Raw genomic sequence first — 20,802 nt, forward strand, 5'->3', positions numbered from 1 at the left:
AGGGAAGTGAGAGGCAACACTTTTGTAACAGTAAAAAAAGAAAACAAAAGAAAAGGAAAAAATCTAACTCTCCATAAATAAGAGAACAGATAAATAAAATATGGTTTAAAGAAGGCTAGATTCAGTTAAGCTTTGGAGTAGAGCTATATAAAATAACATGGAGAGGGCTCAAAAACAATGCTAAATGGAGAAAATATTTAGATTTACACTCACAAAACAATGCCTGGAATAATTATATAGGTAAAAAATGATAAATGGTCTCCCAAGAAGATATACAAATGGCCAATAAGAACATGAAAAGATGCTCAATATCAGTTGTCACTAGGGAAATGTAAATAAAAAGCACAGTAATATGCTGCTTCATACCCACTAAGATGGCTTTAATAAAAAAGGAAGACGATTGGAAAATGACAAGTGTTGGTGAAGATGTGGAGTAATTGGAACCCTCATACACTGCTGGTGGGAATGTAAAATGGTACAGCCACTATGGAAAAGAGTTGACAGTTCCTGAGAAAGTTAAACATAAGAGTTACCATATGATCCAGCAATTCTACTCCTAGGTATTTACCCAAAAGAATTGAAAACAAGTACTCAAATACTTGCACACAAATGTTCATAGCAGCACTATTCATAATAGCTAAAAAGTGTAAACAACTCAGATGTCCATCAACTGATGAAAGGATAAACAAAATGTGGTATATCCAACCAATGGAATATAATTCAGACAGAAAAAAAATGAATGTTGATACATGCTACAACATGGATGAAACTTAGAAACAATATGCTAAGGGAAAGACGCCAGATACAAAAGGTCACATGTAGTATGATTCCATTTATATGAAATATCCAGCATAGACGAATCCATGAAGACAGAAAGTAGGATTAGTGGTTGCCAGGGGCTGGAGGGAAAGGAGATTTGGGAGGTACAGGGTTGCTTTTTGAGTGATAGAAATGTTCTGGAGGTGGTTGCCCAACATTGTTGAACATACTAATTTTCCCTAGTTTGTGCACTCTTTTCATATAGCCTCCGCTGGCCACTCTTAACACTCCTGATTTAGTAGAAACGTCAAGGTTCTTGATTCCTCAGTGACTCAACAGTGGATATTTGCCCTCCTAACTCCTCCCTGAGCCTGGACACAAATTATCTTTCCTGTTAGAGAACCTCCTGCCTCCAGGCTCACCCAAAGATTGCTCAAGTTAAGTCCAGGAAAAAACAGAAGCGTGTCTGTCTCTGTTTCTGGGAATGTGGTGACTGGGTAATGTGGACCTGCAGAGAAGACCTTGACCTTTCTTAAAACACTGATTATTTCTTCTGAACATACTCACCTGTGTTCTGGGGAAGAGATCTTCATGTCTCTTTACCAAGCCTCGTAATAACAATGATAGACGAAAACTGCAGACGTCTTCCCCAGTGGTCTAGTGCAGTATCATCAAACTACGGACAAATCTGGCAGACTGTCTGTTTTTATAAATAAAGTTTTATTGAAACACAACCACACTCTTATTTACTTATTCTCTATGTCCGTTTTTGTGTTGCATCAGCAGAATTGGGTAGCTGCAAGAGATCACATGGCCCACAAAGCCTAAAATAATTATTATCTGCCCTTGACAAGAAAGTTCGCCAACCTCTGGACTAGTGGTTAGGAACATGGGTTCTTGATTCCAAATACTCTTGAGAGGTAGTTCAGAGACAGGGAAGATCTTCTGATCTTATCTTAAAGTGAAGATAACAAAGAAATGTGGAGAAATGGCGTGAAAAGTCAGGGTCACAGAGCCAATCACTGCATGCAGGTCCAGATTGTAGACTCTGGAGTTAAATGCCGCTCACTAGACATACGGCCTTGGCTGTGTCATTGAAGGTTACAGATCTGTTGCCTCACTTCTAAAACACTGTTCTTGAGAAGAGTAAATGAGATTACTCAGTTATTTCATCAGTAAATATTTATTGAGCTCCATGCTGTGCCAGGAACTGTTTGAGGTCCCGGTGATAAAACGGCAAACATGAGGGACAAGATCTCTGCCTTCACAGTGTTGTAGCCTAGATGGGGAGATGGTAAATAACAGTAAATCAACAAAGACGCAGTTGAGTCTTGGGGTGGCTGGTCAGGGGGACAGGGAGAGAGATGGGAGTTGGGGATCTACTATATCTGGGAGTTCAGAGAAGGCTCCCTTTTAAGGAGAAGTATTTTGAGCTGATGCCTCAGTGACAAAAAGCAGCTAGTCCTGCAGAGATTGGGGGCAGAGGAAACAGCTAGTACAAATGTCCTGGCCTGGCAGTGAGGCTGCCGTGGTCAGGAAGGAAAGGAGGCTGTGCTGGAGCCTCATGGGTCAGGAGGAGAGGAGCAGGAGGTGAGGTCTGACAGGTCAACAGGGCCAGGTCCCATCTGGCCTGGCAAAGAATTGGGATTTCAGTGTAAGTGCAGTGGAAACCACGGGAGGATTGAGGCAAGAGGGTAAGTGCTATGATCTGAGATAACTATTCAAATGATCCTTCCGGTGGTTGTAATGTGGTGAAATTGTGTAAACAAGGTTAGCGGCAGGAAGAACAGTTAGTAGGCTATTGCACTAGTCCAGGTGAGTGAGGATGGCAGCTTTGGCTGGGACAGTGGCAGGTGAGGTGGAGAGAAGTAGGTGGATACCTTGAAACTGATTGGACTTGCTGAAAGATTATATTTAATGCGATAATGTATGGGAAATGCTTAGCACAGGGCCATCTTATCATCTTCATCACTATCCTCATCACAACCAGCATCAGCACCAGCAGCACTGTCACCACCACCACCAGCACCACCACCACCATCTCCTCCACCACCACTACTGCCATTACCACCTTCAGAGACGGTGTAGCATTATGGTTAAGAGTATAGTGGCCAGCCCAGTGGCACAGTGGTTAAGTGCGCACGTTCCGCTTTGGTGGCCCAGGGTTCGCCAATTCAGATCCTGGGTGCAGACATGCCACCGCTTGGCAAGCCATGCTGTGGTAGGCGTCCCACATGTAAAGTAGAGGAAGATGGGCATGGATGTTAGCTCAGGGCTAATCTTCCTCAAAAAAAAAAACAGAGAGTACAGACTCAAGCCACACTACTGGGGTTCAAGCCCTAGCTCCGTCACTTGTAAGCTCGGTGACCGTGGGCACATTACACATCCTCTCTGTGCTTCAGTTACCTTCTCTGTAACATAGAGGGGATCATAGTACCTCCCTTACAGGACATTGTGAAGTATCATAACATGCTTGTCAGACAGTAAACCTTAAACACTGTTGCTGTAATTTGGGGGCTGGTAGATGGTCCTACACTTGATAGACATTTGGTGAATATTGCTAAAATCCTAGCATTCTGTGGATGTCCCCTTAGAGATGGAAAACAATCCCTCTTTATGTAACCCATTGATTGATGAGGCTGATGAGAGGGCTCTCTCCTTGACCTCTGCTGCATTTTCAGAGAGACAAGACAGCTCCACTGTTTGTTAGAACATTTTAGCTGCAGGCTTTTCAATCAGCATTCCAAAGATGTAAAGGCAATGAAAGTATGTACTGGGATTTCCTCAGAAAAGAGTGTTTGGGCTCTGTGCCTGTTATGAAAAGCCATGTCTGTGTGGGGGTTGGCAGGGTTGTCATTTGGCAGGCATTACCTCTTACAGGGAGGCTGGGTGAGGGCGTTGCATTTCTGCATCTTAAGCAGACCCTCATTTCAGCTGTAGGGCCTCAGGGGTAGCTAGAGCTCCCTGACTATTCCAGCTGTGGGCTTTGAACAACCTGGGCCAAATGTAGGCCTGTAATTGTCCCAGTCATTCCTTAAGCAGGCCGACTGCTGGAACCAGGACACCAGCTCTGGGAGGTGAGAAAGACCTCTGGTTGTACACTCACCTGGAGCCTAGATGGATTGCACGAGAGCCCACATTCACTGGTCACTGCAGACGTGTCCTTCATCAGCCCCAGGCAATGGCAGTTGTGCCATATAAAAATCTGTCCCAAAGAAACAGCAATGTGTGTGCCCCTCCACCCACAACTACAGAAGGGATCTCTTTAACCTTTCTATCTTCTGAGAGATAAAAAGGAAGATCAGTAGCAACACATGGTAAAGAGCTGCTAAAACCCAGCAGGTGCCTTTTCCCTCCCACTCAGAAACGAGCTCCCACAGATGGCAATTTTTACTCCTGGACCAGAGTCCATCCTTGTCCCTAAGGGCTGGGATATCTAGAATGTTGGCGGGCAGGGATATCTTTTCCTGCAAGCACTTAGTTGGAAAACTTGTTTCTTAGCTTTTACCTTAGGGAGAGACAGAATGGCATGGCAAAACGATCATCCAGCTTTTGGAGCCAGTCAGAGGTGGAGTTAAATCTCAGTTTTACCACTTAGTAGCTGCCACCTTAAGCGAGTCATTTAGCCCCTCTCAGTCTCAGTTTCCTCATCTGTAAAAGGGGAATGGTAAAATTACATTCATGGTTGTTGTAAATGCAACCATGTAAGATAGAAACGAGTAGGATCTCATTAAGTTACAATAATGTTGCTGTTTCTTGTGTTAGTTATACTTTACGTGAACCTTACATTCTGACTATCTGCAAGATCTTGAGGTGAGGTTACCTTCTTCCTTTTAAAATCTCTACTTGAATGCTAATAGCAGTTACTGAGCACTTACTATGTGACAGGTAGTCACTGAGCACGTTCACGTGTGTTTAACCCTTGCAACGGCACTGCAAGGTGCACACTATTGTAATGTGCAGATCTCATCATTTTACAGATGAGATACATGAGGCTTACACAGGTGAAATAGCTTGTCCAAGTCACAAAGAGGAAAGTGGTTAGGCTGGCCTGGTGGCGCAGTAGTTGAGTTCACACGTTCTGCTTCTCGGCGGCCCGGGGTTTACCGGTTCGGATCCCGGGTCCGTACACGGCACTGCCTGGCAAGCCATGCTGTGGTAGGTGTCCCACGTATAAAGTGGGGGAAGATGGGCATGGATGTTAGCTCAGGGCCAGTCTTCCTCAGCAAAAAGAGGAGGATTGGCAGTAGTTAGCTCAGGGCTAATCTTCCTCAAAAAAAAAAAAAAGAAAGTGGCAGAGCTGGGATTTGAACCTGGACCTGCAAGTCCGTGCCTTTTACTCATGCATGCTAATAACTGGCTTTGTTTGCTGCAAATGTTTTCATACTAGTCCAGCACACAGTCATACAGAGACGGCTGTTGGTCCTTTGCTTCTTGACTTCTAGGAGGTCTTCATATATTACGGAGATTGGAGCTTTCTGGTATAAGTTGCAAATATATTTCCTCAGTTTGTCATTTATCTTTTGACTTTGCTTATGATGTTTTTGTTGTTTTGTTTGCCATGTAGAAGGGTTTTTTAATTGAATTTTTAATTTTTAAAAATATTTTATGATAGGGGCTGGCCCCGTGGCCGAGTGGTTAAGTTTGCGTGCTCCGCTGCAGGCGGCCCAGTGTTTCTTTGGTTCGAATCCTGGGCGCGGACATGGCACTGCTCGTCAGACCACGCTGAGGCAGCGTCCCACATGCCACAACTAGAAGAACCCACAACGAAGAATACACAACTATGTACCGGGGGGCTTTGGGGAGAAAAAGGAAAAAATAAAAAAATCTTAAAAAAAAAATGCACAAAAAAAATATTTTATGATAAAAAGATCTATTAATGTTTTCTTTTCTTCTGGACTTTGACTCATAGAAAAGTCTTCCTTACGCCAGGGATTTGCCCATCTTCTTCTAGTACTTTTATGTTTTCTCATTTACGTTTGAATCTTTGATCCATTTGAAGTTTATCCTGGTATACAATGTGAGATATGAGTTACAAAGAAAAGCTTTAAAAAACACTTCAAAACAAATTACCCTATCTAAATGTGGTCCGAGTTTGCCCACGTAAGAGTATTTGGGATAGTGAATATTCCTTGAAGAAGAAAAGCAGGTTTTTCCATGTCACAAGTGATACCAGTTGTTCCCAGTTCTAATTAGACATCTAGCCTGAAGCGTAGGAGGGGTTTTCCCATTTGCAGAGATGGCCAAGGGCAGAGTGGTGGGAGGCTCAGGCTGGGCAGACACGTGAAGCTTTGGAAATAGCTTTGGACAGTCATGAGACCCTTGACTCCTCATGCCATCAGGTTCCAAAAGCTCACCTGTGAAACATCCTTAATGTTTTCCTGCTTTCTTCTCTGTCATTGTTATAAAATGATTCCTCAGCCATTCTAAGCTTGGTTTTGGCAAAAAGTGTTATTTTATCAGTAGGTTATCACATTTGTCTCCTAATTTCAAGGAACGAACTTACAATATTGTTGAAGGAAGCAAGATTTAGATATGTAATATAAATCCTGAATAATGCAAGGGAGTAAGAAGGCAAGTATTCATTTGTATGGTAAAGACCTTTTTGTATGTATTTGAATCAAAACTCTTCCATGTGCAAGTGACAGAAACAACTCAAATTCCTTTAAGCAAAAAGGAAATTTATGTTTATGTAACAGAACAGTTCAGGAGTTACTGGCTTCAGGCCTGGCTGGATCTAGGTGCTCATTTTCCCCAGGAATTTCTCTCTCTCTTCACCTCTCAATTTTTGTTTCTCTTTGTTGCCTCCATTCTCAGACATGTTCTCCCCTCCTGGTACAAATATGGCTACCAGCAGCTCTAAGCGTACCCCTCTTTAATTCATACATGTTTTCTTGTCCAGTTTTTCCTGCAAAAATCCCAAGCCTGGTTCTCATGTCCTTTCTTGAACCAATCACTATCACCAGAAAGAGGGAGTTGCTGATTGGCCAGTCCTGAGTCACATGTACTCCCAAGGGAACTGACAGTGGGCTCTGTCCCACTGAGAGCACTGAGAGGGGCAGTTTCCCCAAAGAAAATGGGAGAACTGTTAAATTACAAGAGGGAGGAGCCGATGCTGAGCAAGTCAAAGCCCCAGAGTACCCGGCAGCATGAGCTGCTTGTTCTCAAAACGCTTAAAGAATCGACTCCAGGTACCAGCAACATGAGCAATGAAAGTCATGACTGGAGCAGTTGGACTCAGTTAAACCTATAAAAATGAAGGCTCACTGAGTTGCTATCATGTGGTAATCAAGAGCAATAGTTTTTGTCAGTCTCACCAGCTTACAAAATAAAACTAAACAAACAGAAAACGTTGCTACCTCTCTATTACTGATGTGGATTCTGAGATTCTAACGGAATTTGTCAGAGAAGCTACTATCTTGCCATCAGTATTTGGTCAAATATCAAAACCCAGCAGAAAAGAACATGCAGAGATATTGTTTCCCTCTTCTGGACCACTGGCTATGGTTTGGGGAAGGAACGAGGTCTTGAATTGGGCAAGATTCTTAATCTGGTGCTTTTGCAAATGTTGTTTACTCATTCTGTAACTGAATATTGTATAGCTTGTGAAGAATGTGGCATGAAGTGCAGGGGTCTTTGTAAATGAAGCAGTCTGGCTACTTTGTCACCTGTGCCAAGGGCGGTAGCTGACATTGTGTCCAGCACTGTGCCTCATGCCTTCCCTGCATCATGTTAGTCTCACAATAGCCCTATGTACTGTTTTCATCTCCATTTTATAGGTGAGGAAACTGAGGCTCAGAAAGATTGACTCACCCAGGGTCCCAGAGCAAAGAAGTGGTAGAGTCAGAATTCAAACTCAGGCAGCTGGACTCTAGTGTGTGGGTTCCTGACAGCGCTCAGTAATTAGCTGGCTGTGGAACCAAGACCTTGTCACCTCACTGGGTTTCCTCATGCCTTTTTACAGGTGAACACTTGGGTTGTTAGAAGGATCTTTAAACAGTGATGTCACTAAAGTCTTTTACTTGGAGAATCCTGGTATGTAATTAGCTGTTAGTAATGATAGAACACAAATGAAGAAAAATCTCCCAGATTTTTCTAATCAGTTTCCTCCCACCTTTTCCAGAAAACATCCACGATTGCTAAAATGGACTAGATAGCATTTCACTCTTTTCATTTTGTCTTTAGGAAGGAAGGCAAGGAGCCAGGATGCTGACCAACTTGGCCATCAGCTCTGAATTTTGTAATTATCAATAATCTTCAAAAATTGTATGATCTGTGAGATCTGGTAATTATATACCTGTGGGTAAATGGTTCAAAGGCTGGGCTCTTAAGCAAATCTGGGTTTGCATCATCGCAGTCCTGTCATTGTGACCTCAAAGAAGTTGTGGAACCTGAGCCTCAGGTTCCTCATCTCTAAAGCGCGTCATTAGTAGGTCTGAGCTCACAGAGCTGTCACAGAGATGAAAGGAGACGATGCTTACAAAGTCCTCAGCAGTGCTGCCCCGAATAAGTGATCACAAAAGGCCAGCTGCCAGTCATACAATCATTTATTACTATTCCTATTATTATTATTTATTATCCTCACCCCTTCATCCTCCAAAATAAACTCCATCACATCAAGATCTCCATTTTTTTCATTGACATTTAAGAGTTAAACATCCTTTTCTTTGCCGTGGTTTGCAAAGCACCTTGCAATTTCCTCTCTTCCTAATTCCTGGAATTCTGTTTGTTTGAACTTGAATTGTTTAAAGCTCTCCGTTCAGCAAACTCTCTTTTGTGTTTTTTCCTCTGATGTCCAGAGGCTTTGAAACAGTAGCTTCTCCATAATCTTCAACAAAAGTGGCACTAACTCCCTAAAGGGTCGGTGGCTTTAGCTCAGTCTCTCTTCCAGCTGGCTGTCTGGGTCGTTCTGTTGTCGTTCTCTCCCCAAGATCTTTTCTCTTTGTTTAGCTTTTTTTAAGGGGAATCTCTTGCAGGACTTTCTCTAAAAGGTTCTTGCCTCCTCCATTCAAGATTAAGCTGTCATCTTGGTGACAGGTACTGACGAATACCACATAGAATCACAAATAGTCACGAGGCTTGGCTCACAGATTAGTGCCTTTTTTCAGGTGATAATGATCCCCATGGCAGCTGTAGAGGCTTTGTCATAAAAAGCTGATTATTTATGGCAACCCTGATTCTGGCAGTTAAAATAACCTGGGATCTAGTTGTTTTTTTCCCTCCCCAAGGAACATCTCTGGAATTCATTTATGGCAAAAGAAACACACAAGGGCACATATCAGGCTTTTAATCAGGATAACCTCCTATCTGTGAGCATTTCCTAGGTTCTGAAGCACTTTCCTGTACATAATCTCACAGTGAACTTGTCTCTGGGAGCCGGTCAGATGTGACTGTTGAGGGAAGGGCGGGGGAGGGGGAGGAGCGTGAGTGCAGGGTGTGGAGCCTGGGGTGGGATCCCGAGGTGATTAGCAGTCTCTAGATGCGGTTAGGATATGGCTGGGCTGGACCTCGATAAGATGGAGAACTGGATCTCCTGCTTTCTGGTGCTTTTCTCAGTCATGCTAATAACAAATGACCTGTGAGAGGATTTCACAAGACTCAGAGGGAACCTCAACCATAAAACAACTTTTGTAGATTCATTCATTTAAACTGTTGTCTTTTTTTTCTCTTGTGGTATGTTTCAGACATCCTTCTTATGTTATAACATTTTACTCGGCATCTGCTGCGAGAGGAAACTACAGGATAATTCTTGCTTCCTGATCAAAGTGGTAAAATCCTAGCAGAGGTCATTGCAAAGATATTTGAGGGAGGGAAAGAGGAATATTTCTTCCTTTAGTTTTGGTAGGCTTCCAAAGAAAAAGAAAAAACTTATTTGAAGAAACTGACAGTTTAAAACATTTATGGAAACACCACTACCAAAATGTCCTGGTTCCATCAGTTGTTGTTGCACACATCAGTTCAATTACCTCACCTTTCATTTTTTCATTAAAAAATAACATAACCTCACGGCCCATAATTGGGTGACCTCCCTTCTAACACATCCAAGTTTTCATTTTGTGTATTTTCCCTGCCAAGCTCTTCCCCATATATACATATACACACATGTATACGTATACATTCATACATATATATGCACATACGTACAAATTGCATAGGTGCCCTCATAAACAGTTTTCATCCTGTTTTTTTTAACTTAGCATAGTTCATGTTGCTTGACTTCATAAGTATACTTGTTAATGTTTACGTAGTGTTCATTTGGTGGATGTCCTATAATTTAATTAAACGTTTGCCCATTGGACGACATTTGGATTTCATGGCAACTCAGTGCAGGGCTGGAAAGCATGAGCCCTGGAGCCAACCTGACTCAGATTTCCTGCTTGCCGGAGATCCTAGCTGTGCCATCTTGGGGACTTCCTGGGAGAATGGATTGTTTAGAGGAGAATAACATATATGAAGCATTTAACATAGTTCCTGGCATACAGTGTATTCTCCATATTTAGTAACTAGTCCATTATTATTTCTAATTCATCGCTATTAAGTAACAAGGCACTGAAAATATTTTCTTTTGGATTATTTTGTTTTGGTAAATTCACACATGTTGGAATACTGGGCTGAGACATGCATATTTCTGTTGCTGTTGGTATATACTGACATCTCTTGATATCACAGTAATTTTTACTGTCATCAACAATTCTAAGTGCGCCGTTTTCACTATATCCTCACCAACACTGGAAACTATAATTTTCCAAGTTGGATAATTTAGTGTGTTAAACGTGATACCTTGTGATCTGCCCGCATTAGAAAAGTAGAAAGAATAGTATAATTAGTACCTCTGGTCACCCAGCATCCAGCAAACAATGGTTAACCTCTTCCCAGTCTCACCACACTGTGTTTTTAGGAGTCCTTTGAGCAAACCTCAGTCATCATATCATTTCACTGTCAGTACTTTGGTAAACCTCTCAGCCTGATAAGGACATTTTATTTTTTTACATAACCACCACACCTTATCATACTTAAGAAGACTAACAAGAATTCCTTAACATCATCTAATAATCAAAGTCACATTTTCCCAAATTCGAATTTGCCTTTGAACTGCATCTTAGGTGATGTTAAGGAATTCTTGTTAATTGATCTCAAAGAGGTCCTCGTACAATTGGCCTGTTTGAATCAGGATCCCAACATGCTCCACCCATTTCTTATGGTTGATCTTTTGTAACTTTTGTAAAACTTCCCCCTCTTTTCTCCGCATGCTATTGATTTGTTGGAGAAACCATGTCATTTGTCTTGTGGAATGTTTTCCATCCTGGTTTTGGAGATTGCCTTCTCCTGGTGTGGCTTGACTTCTCCCTCCTGTTTTCTGTAAAGTAGTGGGTAGATCTGGAGGTCTGATAAGTATCCTCCTTAATTTTAATGGGATATTTTAAGGGGACAACACATCCTTAGAGTCCTTCACAGCGTAGTCTTATGCAGCTGACAGATACCAATTGTTACTGGCCTTCCCTGGCAGGAGGAGAACAGCACAAAGATTTATTGACCATTAAACTAGCTGGAAGAAGTTGAATATAGGAATAAGTGATTATATAACTTTAAAATACTCCAGCTATAGTTAATCATTGCTCTGGAAGTCATTCTTTCTTTGTTCCAGTGACCTAAGAAAGGATCTAGAGGTAGGTGTGGGTAGGCCCTGCCGTCCAGGAGTTCTATGTGGAGAGATAATCAGAAAAGTTACGTGTTGGTAGACTGTTAAGCTATTTCCAAAGTAGCCACGGGGCAGAACATGATTAATGAGTGATAGTAATGAGTCGTTAGAAATCAAAAAAAAAAGGGAACCATCTCCTGTGGGCTGGGTTGATCTGGGAAGGCTTCTCAGAAGACAAGCTTGGTCTAGGACTTGAATAATTGGTGATGTTTGTAAAGGTAAAGAAGGATGAGGGAGAGTCTATTCTGGACATGAATTCAAAGATACACAGAACTTTTTAGATATCAGCCAATCGATCCACTCATGTTGATGGCTTTTAGTACATAACTTCTGAGCCTTTTTCTTTCTTCTATTCTTTAATTTAAGCAACAAATATTTATGGAGCACTTATTATGTGCCAGCCTTTTTTGTGGCATGGAAACATGGCTCATGAGGCAACCCGATTGCATGGAAGAAACATCAGCTGAGAGTCAGAAGACCTGAGATTACTCTGAAATCCTGTTTTTAGAATGAAAGTACAAAAACAGCTCCTTGAGGTTCTTGTTACTCCTGGTATGTCCAGATGGAGACTTCGGCAGGTCTACTGAGATTGTAGCACACTGTCACCTTTCCTGGGAAGAAGAGACTGCTATTTGAATGAAAAAAAAAAAAAAAATATATATATATATATATAGCTTAAATTGTTTTGTTCTCTTACCTTCTTTCCTCTCTCCTCATTCTCTCTTCTGGAAGCACTTTATCCTTTGAGCTCTAAAGCTAAGCTGGAAACTCATGAAACAATATTTGTTACTACCCTGGGCGAGGATGCAAATGAAAACAGGGAGAATTCTTTAGCTCCCAGACAGCTCACCTTTGTTCAGATTCCAAGTGCGTGGGTTGGAGGCAAAGGGAAGGGTTACCTGGGGTTATCCTGCTGGAGGAGGTGTGCTCATTTGCACGAAAAAGAATTGCTCTTGAGGTTGAAAATGGCTTATGGGGGAGTGGGTGGCTGGGAACAAAAGGAAGAAATTGTTAGCGTTTTTGACATATTCACACATCTTCTACAGCAGCTCAACTTCTCTTGATTTGATCCAGGTCTGTTTTCCATTGAATTCAATTCCGTCAACATCTATTGAGTGCTTGCTGTGTGCAGTCGTGGTCATTTCAAGAGGAAGGATTTAGCTTCCCTCCCCATTATCTCCACCAGCTCCCCCCGACCCCAAAGCACCCCAAATAAGCTCACAAGTTCAGTATGTACACTGTGGTTCCTGTGCAAACACAGCCTCAACATAAACCTCCTGCTGCCTCCCCCAGGATTCCCGTAAGTCCTTCTCTTCCCCTTTCTCTTTCTCTATCACACAGCATGCAGTAGAATTTCAGAATTTTCCAGATGAAAGGGAAATGAGGAGTCACCCAGTTCTGTGTTTGCTCACAGCTGTATTCCACTCCTTCCCCCAACTAGGATATCAGGACAGAGGGTCGGCTCACGTCTTGGCTCCTCTTTTATCCCTAACCTCCTGGGTATAAAATGTGAGTGGTTAATGTTCCGTAAGACTTGGATTGGAAAACTAATTCACTACATTCTGTTTGATCAAAACAGAATCCAGGAAAGTTAAAAGACTTGTCCACAGCTGCAGGGAGTCTGTGTATAAACAGGGACTAAAACCCAAGGCTGCTCAAGCCTGCACACATGTCCTACCTATAATGCCATCTGTCCATGTTGTGGACAAGGATTGCTGCCCTGTGGATCTGGGGCCATTGAGGCCAACGACATTCTATCCTTGGGGAAAGGGTGCAGCTGTGTGGTTAAGACCATCCGTGTTCCAGGCACACTAAGTAAGTTCTGGTGAGGATTTTTAGTAGTTCTGTGACCTTGAGCAAGTTACTTAACCTTTCTGAGCCTCTATGGCCTCATCTATAAAACAGGGAAAACACCCTCTTCAGCACGTTGTGAGGACTCAGTAAAATAGTACGTGTCACGTGTAGGCCTGGCATAGAGCAAATGGTACCTAACATTATTTTCTAGGGTTTCAGCACTCACATGCAAACTCCCGAAATCACAACGGTTCCTTTTTGTTCTATCCAAAGTTAACACAAACCTGTCTGCATTACTCCATTTTTTGAAAGAGAATCCAATATGGAATTTTTGCTTGGGGGATGTGGCAAACATGTTCTTACTCTTAGAAATTATTATAATCTTTGTTTCAGTGCTGTCTTTTCAATTGGCTGGTTGGTTCTTGGGCTTTGAGAAGATTCTTTTCTCCTCCAGACTTACCTCCCAGCTCTCTTGGAACCATAATAAACCTAGCTACTGTTTATGAAATTACTACTATGTGTCAGCCCCTTCCCTGGCTTCTCTCTAATCTTTACCTCTGCCCTTTGAAGTAGGTGCTATTATCTCCTAATTGTAGATGAGGGCACCGAGGCTCAGAGAGATTGAGTAGCTTGCTTGATTGTTGAAGATATTTCGGTAGTTCTCTCTCATAGAAGGAGGAGCACACTTGTGGGACTTGCAGTTGTCTGGATGTGAGATTACATCCAGGGTGACTCTAGCACTTGGGATTTACACCTGTCAGGGACCTGAGTGGCCATCCAACATGCTATTGACCAGCTGGGGAAACCAGTGAGCAAAGAGGTCATGGGGCTTGACCAAAGTCACTGTCGGGGTCCAGGGCTAAGATCTGAATCCAGGTCTCCTGACTCTCGTTTGATATTCTTTCAATCATATCATGGAGGCTCGAATCCTTGACCCTCAGCATCATAGTCTCTGGCATCAGGTTACCGGCTAGCTGCAGATGGTCTGCAAATAACTACGTTCCTTCGTAATTGGAACTGCAGGTTCTGGAAGCAAAGTACTTGCATTTGAACCCCAGCTCTGCCACTTAACCAGCTCTGTGACTTTGGGCAAGTTGCTTGAACTCCCTGTGCCTCAGTTTCTCCCTTTATAAGTACTTACCTCATTGGATTGTTGTGAAGATTACCTGAGATACATCATGTAAAGTCAAAGAACAGTGCCTGGCAGAGAGCAAACCCTCAGTCAGCGTTAGCTATGGTCATCATTTGTAGAGCTCCTGTCACTTGCCAGGCATCTTTCAGCACTGGGGATCCAACCCTGAACAAGAGAGTCATAATTCGTGCCCTTACAGAGCTTACAGTCAAGTGAGAGACACAGATATTAAAGAATAATGAAGCTTATGCTTTGTTGAGTAATTTTAGTTCCATTTGTCATTTCTAGAGCATTGTTTAGAAGTTGCTGCAGTGTATCTTTGTCTTTAGTTCTGATTTTTATAAATGTGGCATCAGTGTAAATATTTTGCATCAGAAGTTTGGCCTGAGGTGCGCAGAGCCCTCAGCCTTGATAAGCCCCTGGTGTTCAGCATCACATGCCAGCAGCCATCTGTGTATTGCCTCCAGAACAGAACTGGCCACATTCCTGCCACTTGGATGTAAGCACCCTACCCAAAGGGCAGAAAGGAAGTTATGACTGGGGGAAATCCACAAGGCAGCAAGACTTGGTCACTGAAGGCACAGACAGCTCTCATAGTCATAATAGACCTGTAGGAAGAGGACACAGTAGGAACCAAATGTTGTTGTACAGATAATACAGGCACCGTGTGGCCAAGTACCTATTTTTAAGTGACAGTGGTGTATTTTAGGCCAGTTCCAACCTATTTTTAGTCTAGCTCCATTTTCCCTTCAGTGTTTCTTTGCTCCTAGTTGATCTTACCTCTGTTTCAACCTTGTTTTCTTGGCCATTTGATATAAAGGAATCTATATGCAAATGCATTTCCTGACAAATGAGGACGGTTGAGCTGAATTTTCTGATGAGCCCTTATAAAATGTTATCACACTGAACTAACCCAAAACATGGGCTGTCTGTACCAAATATGCTGATTTTAGACAAGCATGCTTTCCTCAGTAGGTGATATTATCGTCTTTTATTTCCTGTAATAAAATAGCATAAAATCAAGACAATGCTCCATGCATACTTCACTTTTTGCTGTTTTATAGAATCACAGAAGATAAGCAATTATGTATTATGTATTATTTTACAGTTCAAAAAACTGCAGCTCAGAGAGTTTGACTTGCACAAGGTCACACAGCAAATTTAGTGGTAGAGCCAGGATTGGACCCCATGTCTTCCAATTTAGGTCAGTTTACTCTTCACTGTGCGCCTTCTTTTATATATGTCCAATAGTCAAACCAATATTTGAAATCATGGGTTTAAATTAAGAATTAACACTTTTGGGAGGAAGGAGAGTGGAAAAGGTCCCCCAAACCCATCTTTTCCTCTCTAATTCATTAAGAAAAAAGGGACTAGGATGATTTACGCACCAGAGAGGTTAATAACAATATGGTTTATGTGCTTACATTGTGCCTAGAATGTTGACATTTGTATTATCTCATTAAACTATTCATATGTTTTATCTCATTAAAGCTGTGAAACTCTCATATCCCCATTTTATAGATGATTAAGCTGAGGTTTGGGCTGGATAAATAAACTGTCCAAAGTCATAATAGCCAGCACGTGGAAAACTTGATATTTGAATCCAGATTTCTCATTCTAGAATTTGTGTTCTCCTGTATTCTACCAGGAACTGAAGGATGGGATATTGAATATGCCACAAAGTCTTACTGTAGAGCCAGGGTGGAAGGGAAATATCTTATTCTTCAAAAATTGATATCATGAGATAATGGATTTATAAGTGTTTTTCAGTTTACTGAAGCAGTCTGTAGGTATCTTTTTTCCCTTCACTGTGTAACTTTGCACCTTCCATATTAAAAGTTTCTCTAGGAAATGAAATTAATTTGGGGGAAGGAAGCCTCCACTGTTCCTGCTTCCAGCTGATACAGATGCTTGGCTTCCTCTGGACAGGTAGGAGGGAGAATGCTCTCCCCTCTCTGCTGAGCTGGTAGACTGGAGAAGAATCTGAATTCAGGAATGGTGCCAGGTGGGGTGGGGGCGAGGGAAGGAGGAAAGGGATGTGGTGTTTGGAGCCCATAACTCAGGAAACGTGATGGCACCTAATTTCAGAGTGGCATGAGGCAAGCATTTAGGAAAAGAATAATGAGCTATTGTTGTGGGCATTTTTTTCTTTAATGGGTGGGTTGTTTTTATAAAGTTTTATGAACAGGAAACTGAAGCAAAATGCTGATCCCTTTGGTTTTTGAGCTCTGCCAGCATCATTTTCATTTTTATTTTTGAGTGTTGGTGACAGGCACTTCCTTTAACACTTCTTTGGGTGAAGTGTAACCAGATATCCCAAACTGCCTTTCATGACAACAGCAGAATCCAAATGAAGAGTGGTAGTTTCAGATCTCGATAATGCCATAGGACAGAGTAAGATCCTTCCCCGATCCGGGGAGACAGACAGCTCTTCCAGAAACTAGGGGAGTCTGCAGAATGTTTTCCCTTTAAAAATATCCTAGAAAATTTGCCCAACGTGTGAAAAACCTCTAACATGCATTAAAATGGGTCTCGCTGTGGCAAAGAAAATACTGATGGAATTCCCCACCTCTCCTGGTCATAAAAACCCAGCCTCCCCAGGTATTGTGTCCCCTGGAAGATGACTTCATCTTAAAGAAGGTGGTCCTATCTGTTGCGCATTTTGGATACACTACACCAACACTTTAGGCATCTAGCTGCCAACTTCAGAGATGTTAAAAGCTCTTTTGTTTCTGCAGGGCACCTATTCATTGCTCACCTTGTAAAAGTTATATCTTACTGCATTTTCCTGGCACCAGAGCCATCCTTGTACCTACCCATTGCATTTGGTTTTTCCGAGCCTGCAGGCAGCACTGGGTTATTAAAGTTCAAGGAGGAAGCCACGTGATGTTGTCTTTACAATTTTAATTCTCTCCTGCCTTCTTCCCTCCCTTCCTCCCGCTCACTGACAGATGATTTTTGTTCATCGTGTACAGTATCTAAACCAGAACGAGCTCTCAGAGCATCTCTTGTAAGACTCCAGGTGAGGATGCCCAGACCGGGAGAGAGCATGACCCTCCCTTGGTAGAGCAACCAGCACAGAAGCTTCCTTCTTCTCCCCTTGGTTTCCTTCGATAAAAAGTCCTTGAGTCCATAATTTCACATCAGCCTGGGAACTTTAGATTATAGCACCATGTTTAATCTTGCAGAAACACCAGGCAAAAATCTCCCCTCCCCCTTAAAAGTCAGCCCTTCAGGGCTGACTCAAGAGAGCAAAGTTTCAATATAAATTGCACTAGGTGTGAGCATGGCAAGTTGAAAAGGAAAAAATTTTTATAGAGTTTAAGCTGGAATCAAAAACCTAAAGAAGGAAAGGGAAGAAAGTACCCTGGAGGAGAGGAAAAGGGCAGATGAGCATGTTACAGGATGTCTCTGAAGACAGACTATTTGACGTACTTTTGCCACCAGAGTGTCAGTCTCCCTGGCAAGTCCACCTTGTCTAGGAGTTAGTGTAAATTGCCAGATGTGTGTAAAAAGCTAGAGGGAACTGCAAGCTCTCAGTAATATCTAAGAAGGCCCCATAACCTTACAGTGCAGGAGCTGTCTCTCATAGTGGTTTTGGTGACTTTTGGACTCTTTGAAGCTAAACATTAGGGACCCATGTCTACTTTCCAAAATTTCTTTTAACAGCCCACTATCATATTCTGCATATAATTTCTTGGTCACACCTCAAAAACTTAAAATATGCTGTGTTCCTCATTGCAAAAATTCTTCTCTGGATTTACCTTCTCCATGACATGTCTTTGATTAGCCCCATTTCAATTTAATTTTCATTTCGACAAATATGAATCCTTCTACCATGTGCCAGCATGATAGAAGGAGCTGGAGCCACTGTGGTGAGTGAGACAGATATGGTCCCTGTGCCCTTGTAGCTTGCTGTTGGGCGGCAGAGATGCATTGAATCGGTCATTATGATCAGAATGAGTATCAGGGAGAGAGAGGTACTCAGTACTAAGGGGGCATAAGCAAGGGTTCCCCTAGCCTGAGAATCAAGGACAGGCCTGGATGAGAGGAATTAGCCAGGAAGCCATATGGTGGTTGTTCTTGTCATGCCAAAGAACTAAATGACGGTGCAATGATAGTCGTTGGTGAACTAGAGGCTGGTGCGTTTGTTCAGTCTTCTGTTGCCAAGGCTTTTTGTTCAGTCAGAACTGTGGGCACGTGAGACCTGTATTTGCTGAGCTCGGTTTTAGATATGAGATGTAAAAAATTCAAACACAGCAGAAGCTCCCGTAACTCAGCTCCCACTTAACCAAAACGCTTGGTGAACCTACACCCTTTAACCCCGCTGTGGTGTCATCAGATGCCCACGGCACAAGAAACACTTTCAGCTAATAGGCTGCTCCCTAGCACACGCCAGCCGACTTCTGCTCCCACCAGATGAGAGAGACACATGCTTGCCAGGAGTCCCTGAGTCTGTTTCTGCTGGTTAAACTTGTTCTGTAATTGAGGTCTTCTATACACCCACTCCCCTCCCTGCCACCGCCCCTGCCCCTGCCTCAGGTCTTTTTCAAGTAAACATCTCAAGCCAACTGCCCTCCTCCAATTCTCTACTGCTACATACGGCTAATTTTTTAAAAACTTAAATGCAGTCATGTCCCCTGGCTATGAAGATAAGCATGTTTTTAGTTGGAACTCTGAATACCAGATTGTAAATCAAGTCACAAGAGCCAGAACACGTCTCCTGGTGGGTGGCTTAGCTGGTAGTTTACTCGGAGTGTGGACTTGCATATTTTTCATTGTATCCCTGATGCACCCATGTATAGCAGGCTGTCTAGCACATCATAGTTCCTCAGTGCTGGGTGAGCAAAGAAGCAGCTCCCCATGCCCGTTCTGAATTTTGATGCTACAACCATTGAGCTAATTGCTTGAGAATCTGTGGTCAGTGTTTCTGGGCCCAGGTTCATTATTGGGCTTGCTGATAATTCTAACTCAAACAATGCTCTTGGAGGGTGTTTATCAAAAATTCAAATGTTTGTGCACTGCGGAAGATTCCACTTCAGCGGACCCAGCGTGGCGCCCAGGGATATGGGCTTGATAAGCTTTTTAGCTGATTTCACTAGAGGTGGTCTCTGGAATTATTGTCCCTGAATTCCCAGCAGTCATGTTTCTATAAATCTATAGATTTTCAAATCCTGGCCAAATGATATGAATACTGCTATATTTCATTGTTATGCCTATCTCCCCTACATTTTAATTTCTCTGGAATTGGGATGTATCTTAAAATTGATCACATGTTATAATTTAATTGGCAGCACTTTTCTTTCTTGGTAGTATATAAGATAGCACATATTACAGTCTTTGGCATCTTAGGTTTGATGAAATATGGTACTTTGATTGCTGAGTTTGTAGTTGATGGAAGAGAAAACACTTCCACTATCCAAGGCTAGAATTTACACATTTCAGATTCTAATGCAATGGTTAGTATAAGAAACAGACATAACACACACATTAGCTGTAATCTCAGGGGAATAAACAGTTTTGGAGTATAATAAATTTATTGAATTCTTGGCCAAAAAACACGAAATACTCTCAAACAAATGCAGACTATCCATAAAATTCAAAGACCTTCCAGTAGTGTAGAGCAAGTATTCTAAGGGCTGGCTTAAATTCTATAAGCAAAGCAAGCCTGCTGATAGTCATCAGCTCACATTGGAGGTCAGGATTCTTATTGCAAAATCTCGAGTGGAGACGGGTTTCTGATCACACACGCTGTGCAGCTGGAAATACTATGTTTCAAAAAGCCAGTAAATTGAACCTTTTGGAGTTTTTATTTTACCACTGAGTTTGCATTTTTGCCCCCCAAAATAATTAAATATGGTGGCCAAGGTTGTCCTGGGAAAGTCAAGCTTTGAAACATTTCTTCCCCTTCCCCAATTTCTTTTTAAAGGATTATCTTTCATTGAAACTTTCATTTTCATTGGTGTTTTGAAGTGCATTTTCATAGCTGAAGCAGTTTAAGACAATTTTCTGTCCCTTCCCCCTTACTCACATATTTTTCTTTATTTTCTTGTCTTTTCCATGTTTATGAAATCTGTTATTCAGTTGAGGGTGGGGTTTGGGCATCAGAAAAGGATTCTAGGCATGTCAGTATTCTGAGGCTTCTTGGCACTCAAGCATTTTTTCTTTGCTCACCATGCCAAAACTGACATTCGACATCAATCAGTGATCAAGGTCTGAAGTGAACATATCCTTGAGGTCAAAATCAACAGATTCTCCAGGCTCTGATGCCGTATTTCAGTTCTACACACTCTTTAACGCAGGGTTTCTCAACAGCAGCATTATTGGCATTTTGGACCTGTTAATTCTTTGTTGGGGGGGACTGTCCTGTGCATTATAAGATGTTTACCAGCATCCTAGGTCTCTACCCATTAGATGC

The 20,802-nt window shown here is 42.2% G+C and overlaps 1 protein-coding gene and 1 long non-coding RNA gene across 9 annotated transcripts in view; one reads left to right on the top strand and one right to left on the bottom strand.

The window, feature by feature from the left end:
* The window catches only part of ARHGEF3 (Rho guanine nucleotide exchange factor 3), a 285,003-nt gene that overhangs the window by 194,357 nt on the left and 69,844 nt on the right, over positions 1-20,802 (top strand). The gene's annotated exons all lie outside the window — the stretch shown is intronic.
* On the bottom strand, positions 1,910-4,386 carry LOC139075927 (uncharacterized). Its single transcript, XR_011526896.1, has 3 exons — positions 4,268-4,386; positions 3,866-3,964; positions 1,910-2,038 (listed from the first exon to the last, which is right to left on the bottom strand). It is a non-coding gene; the product is annotated as an uncharacterized lncRNA (long non-coding RNA).

Source organism: Equus przewalskii, chromosome 15, assembly GCF_037783145.1.
Source record: "Equus przewalskii isolate Varuska chromosome 15, EquPr2, whole genome shotgun sequence".
Classification (NCBI taxonomy): Eukaryota; Metazoa; Chordata; class Mammalia; order Perissodactyla; family Equidae; genus Equus; species Equus przewalskii.